Consider the following 18,673-nt stretch of genomic DNA (forward strand, 5'->3'; position numbering starts at 1 on the left):
CGGCTATTAAAGGCAGAGAGGGCAGAATGTTCTAACAAATTAAACAAAGGCTTCTCGAAGCTCGAGGAGATTTAAATCCCCTCGAGCTTCGAGAGGCTTTTGTAAAAGATTGGAATGTTGCTCTGCGGGCCTTTACCGGCCCGTAGAAGCATGGAGCACTACATTGTCTACAATGGAGTGCTCCGCATTCCAATGTTCTAATAGACATTACAAGGCCGGCTTCTCTAGGGGTAATCTAAAAAGTAACTTCACCCTCCACCATATAAGTTACTGTAAAGTAGAATCTAACAAATTAAAAAGTTGTTCTCTTCAGAACTTTTGATCACCACTGGCCTGTCGCTATCAATTCTACTTTGCTCAGAGCAGAAAGGGGCATTTTCATGCTATGAAAGCCTCAAGCAGCACATCAGATGTATGGTACTCTTAACACACACTTTTTAGGTTTCACCTGCACAGCGCTTGCAATGTGCTTGTGAAATCTATTGTTTTTAATCTAAACTTAAAAGAGGCTTACATCCCACCCCCTCTCTTTCCTGGCTTTTCATTGGTTCCTGTGCTTGCCACTTATTTTTCCTCCAATTCTATTGGCTGTAGCATATTTTCCTGCATTTACAAATGCTTGGTCCTCGTCTGCTTCTCTTATCAGTTTCATGTAGCCGAAATACTGTTAACATCCGCTTTGATGGAACTTGTTTTTCGTAAAGTTTTGCCTCTTTCTGCTTTTTCGTCTTGCAGCAGATTTGCATAGCTCACCCGGAGAGAATAAGTGAATTTTGAATTGCCCAGAATCACATGATTTCGCTCAGCCGGGACTCGAACCGGCATCCCCAGCTCGGAGAGGTGAAACGCGGGGGAGGGGGATCTTCTTACCTCAGGGCCATTCCACTTAGCTGAGCCTGCATTCAGATGAGGAAAACTTGAAATGTGTGCCATTGTTTGCTCACAGGTTATGTTCTATGGCTGGGGAGGGTGTGGGGAGCAGCAAAAGGATTTATGTTTTTCTATCAGGCAGTAAACCGAGCTTACGGAAGTCCGATAAGGATTAGTAATGTTATTCCTTTTGGCTTTTGTGTAGTAAAAAGATGTTCACCACATGAGCAGCACACAGAAGATGTAGCTCCTTGCCAGTAGTAGTGGATGCTTGTTTCCAGCACACATAGCTTCTTGCACTGATATTCTACATGCATATTTCGCTTGCACACACCCTCAAAATATGCGCAGCACCAGCAGCAGTACTTTTTAATCACACCCAACAAAAACATCAGCAGCAATGCAAGCATACCCTCACCAATATTACAGTAAAGCTTCCCTTGCATATATATTTGACATGTACCGCACCAGCTTTGCAAGCTTCTCTCGCACATTTGGAGCCTATGTGGTGCAAACAGCAGCCCAGGAAGGTTTCCTTCGCTCAGTAAAGATGCAACCTACGCGTCAGTAGTGCAGTCTTCCATTGCACACACCGCATACATAAAACAAGTACTGGACATTAGCCATGCAAGCATCAGTTGCAAAGTGAACAAATGGGGAAAAGTGACACATTCCCTCATTCACACAGGCATGTAAAACATGAGCATAAGAACCTCCCACCACAAACACAAAGAACAGTGGGTATAAAGTGGAGAGCACCAGTCCTGTAGTGCAGTGGGGAGGGCACGGACAATCGGGGGAGTAACACAGGCCCCCCGCAGCCCCTGTGGTGCAGGGGGGCCCCCAAACTCCAGGGGGCCCCCTCAACTCCTGATTGCATTGACGGCTCCTTTATAGGGGGCAAAAGGGGCCCCCAAACCATCATGCCTTACTCTGCATCTATTTGTTATGATATTGCAGCTTTTACATGAAAGAAACAATCTTACCAATTGTTTGTTTGCATATAAAAGCTGTAATATCACCCTTCACCAGAAGAGGGCTCCCCGAGGCTGTATTGCGCATGTGTCAGGCGTGGGCTGTTCCAGCCCGTCCTTTCACAGATGCAATACATGTCCGGGGACATGCTGTACTAGCCTCAGGAAGTGCAGCATGTCAGAAAATGGTGAATTGGGGCCTGTCCCTCACGCGCCCTTTTGACCCATCAGAAGCCACGATGGAAAAGGACAGCCTTCCATCCAAACCGAGCTTCTGATTGGGCATAAGGGTGTGAGCCTAGCTGTGGCGCACTTTTTATTGAATCTGGGTTGTTGGGAGTCGTGATTCGTGAAGTGCGTGTCAAGGACTGCCTCGGCTAAGTTTCACCTTATGTGTATGTCTGAGAGCATGTCCATATTGTTTCTGTGTGTCTGCGAGCCTGCACCAGTGTATGTGTATTTGAATGTGTGTATGCGTGAGATTGTACAAAATTGTATCAGCATACGTATAAAAAATGGCCTTTGTGGCAATGCTACCTGCGTCGCTTCCCCGCGCCCCTTCACCCATGAGGCCAAAGACAGCAGAATATTAAACATTTTCCGAAGCCCGAGATGGCCGGAGCATACTACAAATTTTACCCACAATGCATTTTTAATATTTGCCTAGTTTGGGGCAGTTAGCATGCAATCTGTGCTTCTTTCAGACTTGGAAATGTTAATTGGAAACAGCAAGTGAAATAATAGACTACAGTTTGATTATCTAGTGTAAAAAGAGGAGAGCATTATTTCATTACGCAATTACAAATACAAGGTTTTAGGCAAAACATGCTTTATAACTTGTAAAAAAGCACATTATCTCTTTAAAGGAAGATATGTTTGAAGCTACTGCCAGCAAGGTGGAGCTAACAATGAGCAAGGGGGAGAGGGTAGTGGGGACTGCTTCTGAAGGTCGAGGGGGCTCTTTATCTCTCTCTCTCCCTCCTTCTCTGTACAGAGGGTGGAAAGGTTTCAAAGTTGGACCTGAGGTGAGGGCCGATGAAGACTGCACTCAGGTCTCTTTCATGCGTAGTGCCTTTTCATCACCACAGCAGTACATTTGATGCGCCTAGTGGTCATTCCACCAGATTCTAAAAAGTTAAACAAGAACTGAGACTTTTTTTAAAAATTTAAAGCGGATGAAGACTCTTGTTTTCAGAAATCTTTCCTATTTCATCTGGTTTCCTGTGTTTTCTTAGCCATAGGAATCGAAAGTGAAGGTGGCGCCTGGTGCATGGCGCTGGGAGCCAGAAAGGTTGCCCTGGGTGAGAAGGCAGCAGCAGGTGCCGGTGTGGATAGCAGCACTATATGGAGGTTTTGGACAAAGGCACTTTGCAATGTGGTAGCTGCAGCAGCGAGCAAGGACTTGGTGGTGCACTTCGCTGTCCATTCTGCGGTCTTGGTTCCTTTTTAGGTTTTGCCTGCACAGCACTTGCTCTGTGCTTGTGAAATCTACTGTTTCTAGTATAAACTTAAAAGGGGCTTACATGCCACCTCCACTCTTTCTAGGCTTCTCATTGGTTCCAGTGCTTGTCATTTAGTTTTCCTCCATTTCTATTGGCTGGAGCATATTTTCCTGCATTTACCAATGTTTGCTCCTAGTCTGCTTCTCTTACCAGTTTTCTGTAGCCGAAATGCTGTGTTTTTTCATTTTTCTTTTATTCAGCATTTTTTGATTACAAAAACACCACCACATTCAGTCACAGTTGTACAGTTTTACAATTGTGGCAAAAGATAAAATAACAATACGTTGCATAATTGTTACATTAGCATAGTGAGGAGACATTTTACAGACTGTAGCTGAAATACTGTTAACATTCACTTTGGTGGAACTAATTTTTAGTAAAGTTTTGCCTCTTTCTGTTTTTTTGTCTTGCAGCAGTTTTATATGCAACTTATCATAGGGAGAAATGAAGTGATTTGCCCAGAATCACACAATGTTGCGTAGCCGAGACTTGAACCGGGATCCCCAGCTCTTGAGTCAGCAGCTCTGGCCGCTGCCCACATGCTCTCCACTTCCGTGATACTTGTGGGGGGCTCTTTCCTTCGTACCGATGGTGATTGATAAAAACAGCTTATTATTCATCACATAGGCAAAACTAATGCATTACCAATGCTTGTTCTGTTTGGGTTTTTCTCTCTTCTTAGTTCTTTCAAATCTTTTTCAAAGTACACTAACATATTTTCTGTCACATTACTTGTGACGGAATGATACAGCTCTCCACCAAGATCTGTTTGCCTTTGAGGTCTGAGATGACCACATATCCACAATTAATTCGAGCACCTTTATGTTATCAGGGATGCTGTGTTTGCAGTTCCACCGGCTTGACTTTGCCCTGATCATGGCTTTATTGGAAGTTGCATTGGATAGTGTTTGGTTTTAAACTGAGTGGCTGTTCTTCTGTTTCTGCCCTGAGCATACATCCTTTTACTAGTGAGCTATCATGCAGTCTTCTGTAGTCCTTGCTCTCCATCATCAGAGTGGCATTGAAGTTCAACATTGGCTGCGATGACCATTTTAGGCAAGGCCCAGATTTTAGGATCCCATAGCTGCATGTTGGCTCATTTATTTAACATTGAAGATAATTATTTTGTGCTCTGTGTTGCTGCTGTCAGTCACAGAGTTCTCTTATAGGGCAAAAAAGCTGCAACCCAAAAGGTGCCCTCATGTGTCCCCTCATAGTTCGTTGGGATGTTGTGGGCTTGCTCCTGGTGGTTTTGCCTCATATGAGACTTTTAATGTAACCTTATTTCCTATACATCCCCCCTTGTTTATAGCTGATTTTGGTTTATGTTCTGCGAACTTTCTTTTTTGCGTATCATCTTCAATGGCTATGTTTGTATTTGATTGTCAGCTGTTGCATGTGTGTTTCATTGCCCTGCATTGCACCTCCATACTTGCTACTGTTGTGTAGGTGGTTTCTTATAATGTTCAATAGGTCTGTCATAGCTTCTTTGCTGTTTACATTTTTCTCTTTGGAGTGCTTGTTAAAGGATGAGTGAGAGTGTGTGTGTGTGTTGCAGGACAAAGGTTTGCATTGATACTTGACAAATGATTAATGATTTCTTACATAAGTTGCCCTCTCCGATGAATAGATGGCACTAAAAACACATAGGTATTCTCTTTTGCATTAGGATCTGCAGGTTATATTTGTATTTAATTTTGAATGCAGAATACATTTGTAAATAGTGATAAATAATAAACCAGTGCATCAAACTTTAGAGAGAATGAAAGAATAGAAGAAGAGCAAGAAAAAACAAAAATAAAGAAAAGAAGAGAGCAAGAATGAAAGAAAACAGACTGAAGAAAGAAGACAATCCTAAAACATAGTAACAAGTGTAAAGCCAAATAAATGCGAAAAATGAAAATTGATAAAAAGTCACCAAAATAGATTAGATTTAATCTCATTTTGGAGAGTAAAAGAAGAAACTCTATGCTCACACATAAAAGATTCCATCAGCGGACAACAGTTAGGTTGAAACAACCCTTCCAACAGGATATTATTACTAGCAATTATTTAACAAAATAGACTCAGTAGTGGAACAGTCAAAGCAGGAAATAACAGGTCTAAAAATATAAAGAAAAAAAGAGGCATAATACATTTGAACATTTCTAAACACTGAGCCCAAACTGAAGTCCAAACAAAAAGTTTTAACTTTGTGACAATTGTATATCATGTGAATTAATGAATTAATTAGTAATTTCTTTAGAGGTGGTTGAGTTAAAGTTTTAGTTTACTATTGTTCACAAAAAATATAGTTTATTTATCTTTACTTTTGCATGTCCCCATATTTTTAGGAAAAAATAAAAGTGTCTCATGTTTTGTGATTGAATCATCTTCCTCCTCGGCCAGCTCCCAAAACGCCAGGGCACCCATTCAGAGTAGCAGTGCGTTTACAAGTCCAGTTTATTCAGTCATGTTTAACTGATTTGAGAACTGTTTCTGGTAAATAATCATTTACTCTCCTTCTTAGCAATTGAATTAAAAAAATGTAACATTAATATTAAAGGTCATTCCGTAAAGATCAGTGGTATTATTGATTCATGAAGCTTATATTCTTATATTAATTATTTCTAATTTAAATTTTTTTTAAAAGAAACGCATATTTTGTTCATATTTTTGTAACAGGGAAACACAATTGAATAAACCATGGGTTTTATTCAGTCCATCATCTTATGGCAAAAAAGGACATACAATTTGTCTAGGTAACTTTACAACATTCATTGTGCTTTAAAAATGCGCTCACTACACACAGACAGAAGCGCTGTCACGTGCGGACAGGCACACACTAGTTCATATGATGGGGCAGAAGTGATTCGCAATTAACAGTTTACACCAAGATTCCGTCCAACCACAAAACATAAACTGTAACATCCCTAACCACCATCATGAGGAACATAAAGTAATTATTAGTTAATCATTTAAAGAAATGCCTGCTAGTTGAACTTCAGGCATGCAGTGCTGAAAAGGCTGTCTTCTGTACACATTATTGGCGCCTTTGTATTATTTTTAGCAACTGTGACTTGTTTGTCCTGGTTAATGTGGAACCAGACTGCAGTTGAACTGATAGGGTATTAACTATACCCTGTTGGGGAGAGGATGTGGTCTGACGGCTAGACTGCTGACTTTGGAGCTGGGAAACCAAGGTTCGAGCCTTGCGGTCGGCTCCCCATCTGGTGATGCTGGGCAAATCACTTCATCTCCCCGTGCCTTCCAAAACAAGCATTGGCATAGCCAAAAGGTCTCGCCTTTGGGACCTTATAAGTGTTTAGCCAGAGCTATTGGCTTTGCCAATGTTTATTTAAGCTATGTTGTAGAGCAGTGTGGCTGCTGTGCAGTATATTGAAAAGTTATAATAAAAAAGTGTTCTAAGGATTTTTGTTATCTTATATATAACCCAAAAAACATTATGTACAACTGAACGACCGCATTAAAAAATAATTAATAGAAAAATTTCTTCTACTTTTTTTGTCATTCTAATGTTGGCTACTTCTTCCTGCCTTTTCTAGTGCTCGTTTGTTTAAGGCTTTTTTTTGTTTTTTGTTATGATGGTGGAGTTTGGGAAATAGTACCTGAATTACAATATGAGCAAAGGATGGACACTAGGGGAGAATCAACAGATACCAGAATCGGTGGACAGACTGAGGTCATGCTGATGTGGTGCTGAGCTGGTGCGGAGGTGATGCAGAGTGATGCTGCAGTGCTGAGGTGGTGGTGGTGCTGAGTGATGCTGAGTTGGTGCTGGGCTGGGGTGATGCTGCACTAATGCTGAAGTGGTGCTGAGGAGTGGCTCAAGTGATGCTGAAGGACAGTGAAGTGGTGCTGAGTGATCACTTTTCCCATGTTAAAAATTACTCAAAAGTGGAGCAAGGGGCTTGTAAATAAGCCCCTAAACACTTACATGCGTTATATTAAATATTAGCATTGTTGATATTTTTCAGTACTCTGTGAAATTGTATCAAAAGGGCAACACATGATTGATATTACAATAGGTCTCAAAACCCCAGCTGACATCAAACAAAGGAACATTCTGGAATGCCTATAGCAGGACTGGGTAAACAGTACTGTTATTTTTCTCTACACTCAATTAATCAATCAGGGGGTTTATAGAGTGCACTACTCACCCGTGAGGGTCTCAAGGTGCTGGGGGGGTGGGGGGGTGGTAGACAGCTCCGGCTCATTCGAAGAGTAAGGTCTTGAGGTCCTTCCTGAAAACGTGCAGGTTCAGGGAGCATCTGAGGCTGACTGGGAGCTTGTTCCAGGTCTTGGCTGCGATGTAGGAGAAGGCCCTTCCTCCTGCTCTGCTTCTGTGGATGCGGATCGGAGATTTCTTTTGGGTGTGGGGAAGCAGACTCTCTCGTTGAGGTATTTGGGTCCGATGTTGTGGAGGGATTCGTAGGTGTGGATGAGAAGCTTGAAGGTTATTCTCTTCTCTACGGGGAGCCAGTGTAGGTCTCGGAGATGTTGAGTCATGTGCTTGTGCCGTGGAGTCCGGAGAACGAGTCTGTCCGCGGCATTCTAGATAGTTTGGAGCTTGTGTAGAAGGGTCCTGTTGATACCAGCATAGAGGGCATTTCCGTAGTCCAGTCTGCTGGTTATGAGTGCGTGGGTGACGGCTTTTCTGAGTTCGCATCCTCTGAAAGACCTTCAAATGGATACATTTGAAGGTCTTTCAGAGGATGCGGAGGCAGTTGAAGCTGGTGGAGTCGATGGCGTTGATCTGGCGGGTCATGGTGAGGAGTCAAGGATGACGCCGAGGTTCTGAGCATGGTCCGACAGGGAGGGGGGACTCCCAAGGGCGGACGGCCACCAGGTGTCGTCCCAGGCGGAGGTCGAGGGTCCCAGGATGAGGACCTCTATTTTCTCTGTGTTGCGCTTCAGGCAGCTGCCCAGGCGGCGACGTCCCTCATTCCTTCCCGGAGGCTGAGCCTGGTGTTTTTGGGGTCCTTCCTGAGGGAGAGGATGATCTGGGTGTCATCGGCGTATGATACTATGTTGAGCCCATGCTGTCTGACGATGGCGGCGAGGGGGGCCATGTAGATGTTGGAGAGCGTGGGGCTGAGCAATGATCCCTGTGGTACTCCACAGTTGATCTCTGTGGGTTCGAAGATGAAGGGGGGGGAGTCTGATCCTCTGGGTTCTGCCAGATAGAAAGGATCAAATCCAGTTGAGGGCGGTTCCTTGTATCCCGGCATCATGCAGTCTGGCTGTGAGGGTGTGGTGTGAGATGGTGTCAAAGGCTGCGGAGAGGTCCAGTAGGACGAGGGCCATGGTGTGTCCCTGGTCGAGTAGCCTGCAGATGTCATCAGTGGCGGCGAGGAGGGCGGTCTCGGTGCTGTGGTTGCTGCAGAATCCGGACTGGGAGGCGTCTAGGATGGAATTCTCTACCATGAATGCGGTCAGCTGGGCATTTACGAGTCTCTCAGTGACTTTGGCGGTGAAAGGGAGCAGGGAGATGGGCCGGTAGTTCTTCAGGTCGGTTGGGTCGGCCTTGGGCATCTTGAGGAGGGGCTTGCCTTCCGCCTGCTTCCAGTCATCAGGGAAGATGCCGGATTGGAGGGAGACGTTGATGGTCCGTCCTAGTTCGGGGGCGATGGTGGAGGCGGCTCTATGGTAGATGTGAGGTGGGCAGGGGTCCGTGGGTGCTCCAGATTGGGTTTTCATCATGGTCTTGGTGCTGAGTTCCCCCGTGGCGGGAGTCCAGGTGGTGATGGTCGGCTGGTTGCCCGCAGAGGGGGAAGGGGTGTTGAGCGTCGTCTGGTCACTGAAGTGGTCGTAGAGGGCCTTGATTTTCTGATGGAAGTAGGAGCTGAGCTTGTTGCAGAGTTCCTGGGATGGTGTGACCTCCTTGGCCTCGCTGGGGGGTTTGATGAATTGCTGCATGACGTTGAAGAGTTCTTTGGCGTTGGTTGCATTGGTGTCGATTTTGTTCTTGATGAAGGTGTCCCTTATGAGCTAGTGGTACTCCTTCAGGGCGCTACTGTGGATGTTTAGGTCTTCTGTGGTTTTCCGTCTTCGCCACTTTTTCTCGAGGCATCTGCAGGTGCGCCTGGCAACTTGGAGTTCGGTGGTGAACCAGGTGGCCTCCAGGGGGCGTTGTTTGGCAGGGTGGCGGAGGGGGGCGATTTTGTCGGCGCATCTTGAGATCCATCGGTGAAGGTCTTTGGCTGTGGAGTTGGCATCGGTCGTGGTGAAGAGGGGGTTTAGGAGGAGGGTGGTGTTGAGGTGTTCCTCTGTGATCTTGCTTCGTGGCGGTCGGGGGGCCGGTTTGGGTGCGGTGGTGGTGTTGAAGGTTAAATGGACGCAGCAGTGGTCGGTCCATGGGGCTGGGTGGTGTGGCTGAAGTGTACGTTTGACCCTCCTACGAAAATGGGGTCAAGGGTATGTCCTGCTCTGTACGTGGAGGTGTTGATGAGCTGCTTCAGTCTGAGGTTGGAGAGGTTCGAGAGGAGGGCGGTGGAGACGGGGTCGCTGCTGTTGTCAAGGTGGAAGTTCAGGTCTCCAAGTAGAATGTAGTCCGTGGAGGTGATGGCATGGGGTTCGATGAGGTCATGATTGCTGTAGTGGCCAGGGAGCGGGGTCCCGGGGGTCTGTAGGCGAGGGTGCCTCATAGCATGATCCTGGGGTAGGTCTGGATTTGGAAGTGGAGGTGTTCTGTGTTGGAGTGGGGGGGTCACTCGTGCTGGCGGTGGAGAGTCGAAGGGAGGTCTTCTGTGCGATGGCGAGTCCTCCTGGGCAGTGCCGGGAGGTCCCTCCTCTGGATCTTGTAACCGTCGGGGATTGCGTTGGCGATGTCGGGACCGGCGTTGGTCCAGGTTTCCGTGAAGAAGGCGACGTTGGGCGCGAGGGTGTCGATCAGGTCCCCGATCTCTATGGCATGTCTGTGGAGGGAGCGCACCTTGAGCAGTATGCACATCAGGGCTTCGGTGGCACGGGCGTCCCTTGGGCCTGCGGTGGACGTGGGGGCACTGCAGATGGTGCAGGAACGTTGGCAGTGACTGCAGGAGAATGGTCTGTGGGTGGTGTTCGGTGAGGATCTCTGGCAGTCCGGGTGTCTTCCGGGGTCGAGAGCGAGGAGGGTGGCGGCGTCATAACCGCGGGGCCCTGGGGGGCCAGGGTTCCTGGTGCTGGCCATGGTCGGGTCACGGTCGGGTCGCAGACGGGCTTGCCTTTGGCGCGCCAAATCCGCTGTATTGTCCCTTTAAAGTTTCAGCCTGGCAGGTGTTATTTCGCATTAACTACCTACCACCAAAGTGGCAATCAGCAGCACATTCACTGCCAGACTAAGAAGAGAAGCCAAAGCCTGAATGAGCATGGAGTTTGCACACTCACTCACAAGAGTAGGTTGGATGCACACCAACGAGCTGCAGTGCATGGCTTAGGGTGACGTCACACTCCAGTGACACAATCTGGTAATTTCAGCAGAAAGAAACTCGTGCACTATATTGAGGTAGAAAAAAGTGCTCACAATCTGAATAAAACATACTGTGCAACACTCGAAGTGAAGGGGCCAGTAGCCATGGAAGGATACAAATGACGATATGCCTGTCATAAGGCGGGACTAACAAGCCTATAAACCAATCGGAAGGCAGCATTTAGGAACAACAAAGACACAAGCCAAAGAAAAAGAGGGGCAGAGAGTGGGCAGAGCTTCCACGGACCTTCCACTCCGTACTGAATACTGCATGCCGCTATAGGCTCGGCCTAAAAATGAATGTGTCCTTGTGTAACGTAACTGGTGCTCATGTAAAGCGCTCCAATACCTTCGGGTCAAGTTTGCGCTATATAAATCTGCAAAAAAAAAAAAAAAAACAATGTCTTCAGTGATGCAACATCTTTTTCAGATTATTTCCAATGCTGCCTGAGGCTGATATTCCTTACAGGACTCTAAACATCACAATATAAAGTGTGAAAGATATTCATATTGACTCGTTTCGCAGTTTTAGATAGCACAAACAGGATCCAATGGGGGTCATAGCGAAGGATGGTTTCATGCCGCATACACAGGACATGCTTCACAAAAGTTTCATACAGGAACAGTTTCATACTGCCTAAGTGCATCTTACAGACAAATGGTTAAAACATAATCCTCACAAAACTCAAATTAAGCCGAGTAACAGAACCCAGGGTGAAGAGGTGGTGAAAATTGTTCCAGCTGATGGTTTGTCTTGTATATTAATGCCATTCCCTTCTCTCTCAGACAGGGCTTGATCAGCCATTGGTCTGTTCTCAGCATGGATATAATCTGGGCTTCTGAGATTCATGAGCACTGGGGCAGAAAGGATAGGTCATCAAGAACCAACAAATATTTTATTAACTAACCAAGAGTTTGTCGGTCTTGTTTTGGTTCAAATATATATTTATTAGCATTTAGGTCCATCAGAACAATAACCACAGAAGTCCATGCAGCTGGACTATGCTGAAACACCTTGTGTAAAGAACCCCTCCTCGCCTGCTCGAACAACTTCTCCTTTACACCCCCAGCTCCATCTCCCATTGTCCAAGGCTCGTTGGCCAACATCAAGATCAATTAAGCTAATGGGCCTTCCCTCACTGAGGGGGATATTCACAAGGACTTATCTCCGATTTATCTCCACCTTTACGCATCAAAAGCGGAGATAGACTTAACACCCCATTCACAAGCTGGTGCAAACTGCATACAACGCCAGTATTCCCGTGACCACTGCCCCAAAATGTATCTCCACGGTGGACACCACCAACTAATCCTAATGAGATGCAGAGTAGGCGTACCTGTGCAAAAACACCCGAAAAAACCACAACACCACTTTCACAACGAACAGCCAGATCTGTGATGCAAACCAAAAACAGGCGATGAGCCACGGTAGCAGCAGGGAATTAACACCTGCCTTTTGCTGGTGTTAAGCAGGATGACTACCTGCAGCATAGAAGGGAGCCCAGCCAAGAGCCACACCGGAAGACCCACTGATGCCATGGACATAATGATTATGCAACGCGGATACCCATGAGGGCCACAACACCCACCGCAACCACCCCAGGCCTGCCACAATCCCCAGGACTCATCCCGCCTGCCCCCCCCCTCCCGGAACACCACAGAGGCAGCGTACACAAAGACAGCGGACCCACCTGAAACGCACCTGCCGCCCAGACCCAACGCCAGAGGAGGACATTGCCAATCACAGGTCCAAAATGGCAACCATCCCCCGCATCCTGACCCACATCCCCCACCTGCTGACGGTAACTACCCAGTGGACAACCAACATCCCACCGCAGACAAAGCTGCCGGCTGCGCAGCACATTCCAGCCTCTGGTACCATCCAATCCACAACTGCCAGAGTTGGAGGGGTCACACAGCCAGCCCCATCCAAGGTCATCACACCTGTCCTGGATGCCAACATCAGCCTGGTAAACCAGCACCCCCACGTCACCCACACTGCTCAGGAGCAGCTGGAGACCAAGCAAGGCCCCTACGCCATAGCTGGATTACCTCATGTGTCAGGGACAATAAACTGCACACATGTACCCCTCGTGCCCCCTGCCCACACTGCACCCAACTACCACAACAGAAAGCACACGCATACCATGAATGTGCAGGCAATAGTGGACCGCCCAAGACTCCTCAACAATGTCGTGGTCAACTCCCCACGCAGAGTGCATCATCACCCAGCCCTCCCAGGATGGCACACATGGAAATGCAGTGCCCGTTGGTAAGTCCAAAATATACACACCACACACCTCCAGCCCACAGTCATGCAACTCACGACACTGCCAATGGGCACGCAGCACAACTACATTAAACATGACACACAATATGCCAACCGACCAGACACGACAACACGACTCCATTGGGAATCTTGCCTTGCCATGCCCACAACCCAGCCACGGCATGGCACCACAGAAACACAATAGCAGGATGTGAGGAGAGGCATGGAGCAGGCATGTGCGAGAGCGGCAAGTGACTAAGGAATGTGAACCTACCCAATGCCAGGTGTGGCGTGGAAGTGCCGGAAAGACCACAGAGTGCATACCACAGAAATGGCCATGGGGAGATCAACTGCTGGTGCATTGAGTGTAGTGGTCAGTGGACGCTACCATGTCCCCACAGGCTCTGGGGCAGAACGCGGATATGTCTAACGTCACATCCGCCCATGCATGCGCGTGCGTAGTGGGTTGGACCTGTGTACGCCAGGCCTGCGTAGGGTTGTGAACAAAAAGCCTGTCGCACTGGTTGTGGTTCTCATTCAGAATGGACAACGTGTCTGACAGGGCGGCGCCTCTCAACCCACCACGAGTCCTGCGCCGAGTGCGGCGGGGCCTGCGTCCCTGTGGGCCTGCTGCACACTGGACCGATGGTCCCCAGACCCGTCAGGCCCGCCCCAGTGCACCAACGAGGCTCCTCTCACCTGCCTACACCGGCGTGTGTCAGAGAGGGCCCACCACGTGCCGGTGAAAGCTCCAAGCACAAGTCCCACGACCTCTGCAGCCTCCACAGACCATCGCTGGCCACCCCGACGCTGGCCCACCTTACTCTCTCATTGATATACTCTGCCGGCATCCCCTTGGGCCAGTAGGTCCCACATGTGGAACTGTGTCCTGAGTCCTGAATGGCAGTGACCCCAAGTCCATGGAGCCGGCCACAGCACCACACTCCCTTCGGTCAGTGAGGCATAATTCCATATTGCAGGCCTGTGACACTTGGTGCCACTAACCCTGTTAAACGCAAGCCGGCGACACGTGGATGAGGGCTCAGGCCTACCCTGCGGACCAGTAGGTCCCACATCTAGCTCATAGTGGCGAATCATGAATGGCAGAGTTCACAGCAGTGAATGCACGGAGAGGAGTAAGAGGAAGATGCGGCTCAGTCTGGACGAAAGCCGGATCAGAGTCAAGGAGGTGATTGAACACTATCAACAACTGACCTGGTGCCATCAACCCTGTTCACCGCAAGTCCGCGTCCCGTGGTGCCACTGAACCTGAATTACACAGGCCGGTGGGGCCATCCAACCTAAGCCGGCGGCACTCTGTTAATGGCCCGTGCTAACTGCTGCCTCAGGCCTACACTGCAGTCCAGTAGGTCACACATGTGGAACTGTGTCTTGGGTAACATGTGGAGGAGTCCACACCATTGGACACGCCTCATCGCAGGCGGCATCCCCGAACAGCACTGGTGCCACTAACTCTGTGCGCAATGAGTCATGGGCACCATCTGGTTGGACCTTGGTGGCGTCTGAGTCCATGGCCTGGTGGTCTTCTGCATCTTCATCTGGCAGGACCGGGCTTGGTGTCCCACATGTGTCAGTTCCATTCATCTCCACCATAGTGACTGTTTCAGCGTGGCCCTGCCCTCTGCATCATTCCCTAGGGGTACACCTTCCACTGTCCACTAAAACACTCCACGACAAGCCCCTTTGTCATCTACGGAAACCTGCTCTGCACTCGTGACCCTGCCCCAGTGCCCCAGAAGTCAGCGGCCCGTGGCGGTAGGCCCGTCCAGGACGCTGTGCATCCGGGGCCACTAACTCTGTGCAGCACAAGTCATGGGGCATTTATGGTTGAATGGTTGTGTCCTTCACAATGTACACTGTTGTCGATTTCCGACTGTACCAGGCAGCCCTTGCCGGATGGTGTGCACACACCCCACACACATCCAACACAGGTGTCACTCGGTATGTGTGCCTGCTAATAAATGTGGCTGGGCGCACGTGCCCGTAGCAATTCACACCATCTGAGCAAGTGTATCCATGTGGTCATTGTGTCAGCATGATGGGCACGGACCCTGCAACATCACAGTGTGCAGTCTTCATCGGATGTTACCATGTCACCTCAGCATTGGCAGTGACCCTGGACATGCAGCTGCGCACACACCCCCCTGCATGCACAAGCGGCGTGTGATGGTCCGGCGTACGTCAGGTCAGCGCAGGGGTGTGCTGATTCAGCAGGGGGAGCAGGGCGTGGCTCGGACCTGGCCTTGGACAGGAAGTGCGGTAAGTGTGTCTCTGTGTTGGGGTGTTGTCGCCACCAGGGTCATAGTAGGCGATGTGGGAATGTGGCATGCACCAGGAGGGCGGGCCCGCACGTATGGGTACATGTAAGAGCGCAAGACCACTCGGGGTCTTGGCACATGCATGCCAAGTGTTATGTGTATCAGTCCTGTGGATGCATTAGTCAGTTGCCTGGCCTCATTTGCGGCACAATCACAGCCAGCCATTGGCTATACACCTGTGTCCACCCTGTCTGGACCATTGGCCCACACTCATATGGCCGCACACCTTCAAAGGCTAGTGTCACGGTGTTGTTGGCATGGCGCTGGACATTCATGGAAAGGCATTACAATGGTGTGCCGTAGGAGTGCACGTGATGCAACCGCGCAGTGCACACAAGTGTGGGGGCTTGTGGAAGGGAGGAGCAGCTGTGTGGCAATGTAACACACAGTGAGGTGGGTCAAGTGCCATGTGCTGGGCATATCATCCATGATTCCCCGGGTCGCAGACATCCCACCACACCCACAACAGGCCTCTGTACATCTCCTGTATGCATGCAGATGATGAAGTTACTGTAGGGATGAAAGGTCCTTTGTCTGAACTATCAGGCGGTAGCACATCTGCAGCTCCGAGCAGGAACTTGCATGTGGGCAGCACCCCCTCACAGATACGATAGCATTTGCTTGCGACTCCCACACTAAGCACTGCCTGACTTGAGACGAACGTGTACACATCCCGCACACAGACGTCCTTGGTTGTAGTTAGCGTGCGTGAAATGGCCTTCACACGTACTCCCAACCCGCCCCAGGCCTGCACCCATTGCACACAGACACTGCTCATTGCACCGAGCTGTGCCATTTCACCCACAGGACTTGCGCAGGGCAAGCCAGTGCCGCTTCAAGCTGAGCCACTGACGCAATGGCAGACCATCCCGGACACATGCTCTACTCCAGTCACGTGGACCTGTACCATGCACGTCTGCTGCATGTACTGGGGGCACTGCCTTTGGCAGTGCTGCGGATCAGTTACCGGCTGAGCTTCCACCTTGCGGACGTCACCTGCGTTCAGCCTGTGTTGCATTGTCGCTCGTGCACATTCGAGTGGTCCATGGATGTCTGCCTCTCCAATGTGACGGTAGCTGACCTGGATTACGACGTGTGTGTGCACCCCCTGTTGGCCCACGACCGGGAGTGTCACCCTGATGCCCGTTTATGACATGCATGGATGTTTGGCATGCAGGCTGGAAACTGGACCTGGGAGATTGCACGAGTCGTCGTGTGCAGTGAGCACATTGAGCCACTACCCGATTGGGCTTTGGTGCACATTGGGTCCAGTGGTTAGAGTCAGCACACCTGTCCGGGTCAGCTGATGGATTACGTCGACGACATGTCCGAAGTGGTGGACAACGATCGCTCATTGGAGATGTTGCCCTACGCAGCTGCACTCGCGTTCATGGACGAGTGACAAGGTACTTACAGCCACAACTGGATGTGACCCATTGCACGTGTCCCGATGCCTGGTTGCATGTTGGGAATCTGGTCACATGTCCCAAGATGACAGTGGACATGGCTGCATTGGCCTGGACTCATGATCCAGGCGCGGACAACCAACTTGGGTTGGCACTGACTTGTGTTGGTGATGGACTCCCCCAAGGTGGAAATGGGCGCTTTCCGAAGTTCCTCATTCAGACATGCTGCTACATTGGTCTGCATATCGTGGGACTTCTCTTGGCTATACTGACACGCACTTGTTGATAAAGTTTCCGCACTCTCACTTGTCTCCCACTGTGTTGTGTCTTGATTTGTATGCCAATGTGTGTGTTACGGACTCTCTGGCTCCCTGCCATACGTGCATTGCTACCCCATCAGGACTGTGGGTTTGTACTTGTGCATTGTCATGTCCCTGTTTCGTGCTTTGCCAGATGCGTACGGCCATTAACCGGCCACAGGTGGGTGCACTTGAGTCCTGTGTATGGTTGTGCACATGTTGGTGTTTGTACCACATTGTGTTCGATGTTGGGGTGCTCTGCTTCCTATGTGTGTGTGCTGCATTGTGTGTGAGATGTCCCTTCAGCTCTGATTTGGCTCACCCTTCTCCCTTTCGGGCAGTGTGGTTTTCACTTCTGTGCTTGTTCAGTGGTGTGATATTGCCGGGAGTGTGTGACTGGTGCTCTTGGTTGGTGTTGTTACTCTTGGACATGGTTTGTCTGCAGTTGTGCTGTGCTTAATAGTGCGTGTGTGCCAATGTGCCCATCTCCCCGGTCCCCCCAGTCCTTGCTGGTTCCTCCCCTTGTTGCTGTTGTGTCCGTTGTTTTGGGCAGTTTCCGGTCCCCGAGTCCTGCCACCATCTCCAGACTGATGTGGTGGACACCATTTCCTCCATGTCATTCAGCTCCTGGTGTGGTGCTGGACTCCCACCTCCGGTGTGCATTGCTGCCTTCTTGTTGTTGGCGTGTTTCTGCTTGTTTGTGCGTTTTGCATCATTCCGGATGTTCTGGTTTTCTTCCATTATCCTCCTCTGCTCTCAAGCTGCATTCACCTTGTCCAAGATGGCCTGCCATGTACAATGTTTTGTTGCCAATGGGGCCTGTGGGGTTGTGTCCTGGCTCTGGTTGCTTCCATTGCACTGACACACCAGGGGGCGGAGATGTGGATGGTGTGGGGGCAGCAGCATTCATCAGCGCCACGCCTTGTGGCAGCAGTGCCATGATGAGGATCTACAGGGCATGGTAGATACCAGCTACATTTCACTGATGTACAGCGGTGGCTGCCATCCTTTCTGCCTCCATCCGCACCATGTCCTCCATGAGCCTCCGCATGTGTGCCAGCTCACGTCTGGGATCGCTGGAGCCACTCTGAGTAGACAGGTGTTCTTCTCTCCACGTCATGACTCCAGCGATGTCAGTCAGGGCTCGTTGGAGACCATGGAGCGGGCCGTGGGTGTCCGTTAGGGACTGGAGCTGGTCCCTGATGGAACCTAGACACACCATGGATGGCATCCAGTTTGGTAGCCATAATGTCGAACCCCACCCGCAGCTGCTCAGCCGTCTCCCTCTGGCCCTCCAGCACATGGCGTTGGAAGGCCATGTATTGTTCCTGGGGGTCTTGGGAGACTACCTGGGCTGTGGGTGCCTCCTGCTGGGTGGTTTGGGTAGTGGGTGGGGTGTCCTCAAAGCAGCTGTGCTGCCCTGATCCTGGAGGTGAGTTGCGGATGATGTCAATGATGTCTTGGAGTACTTGGGTGTCGGTGCTGGCGGTGTCCTCCTCGTCATCAGTGCAGAGTGGCTGGGACTGCTCGGCAGGATGTGTTGACGGTGCCCCTCCAATGTGAA

At 49.6% G+C, this 18,673-nt stretch overlaps 1 protein-coding gene across 1 annotated transcript in view; it reads left to right on the plus strand.

Moving 5' to 3' along the window:
- Nucleotides 1-2,012: 2,012 nt before the first annotated feature.
- Nucleotides 2,013-18,673, plus strand: part of LOC146801747 (uncharacterized) — a 35,877-nt gene continuing 19,216 nt past the window's right edge. Inside the window, exon 1 of the mRNA XM_085624038.1 lies at nt 2,013-2,239. The gene's annotated coding sequence lies outside the window, so the exon portion shown is untranslated. The remainder of the gene's footprint in view (nt 2,240-18,673) is intronic.

This window comes from Triturus cristatus, chromosome 8 (genome assembly GCF_964204655.1).
Source record: "Triturus cristatus chromosome 8, aTriCri1.1, whole genome shotgun sequence".
Classification (NCBI taxonomy): domain Eukaryota; kingdom Metazoa; phylum Chordata; class Amphibia; order Caudata; family Salamandridae; genus Triturus; species Triturus cristatus.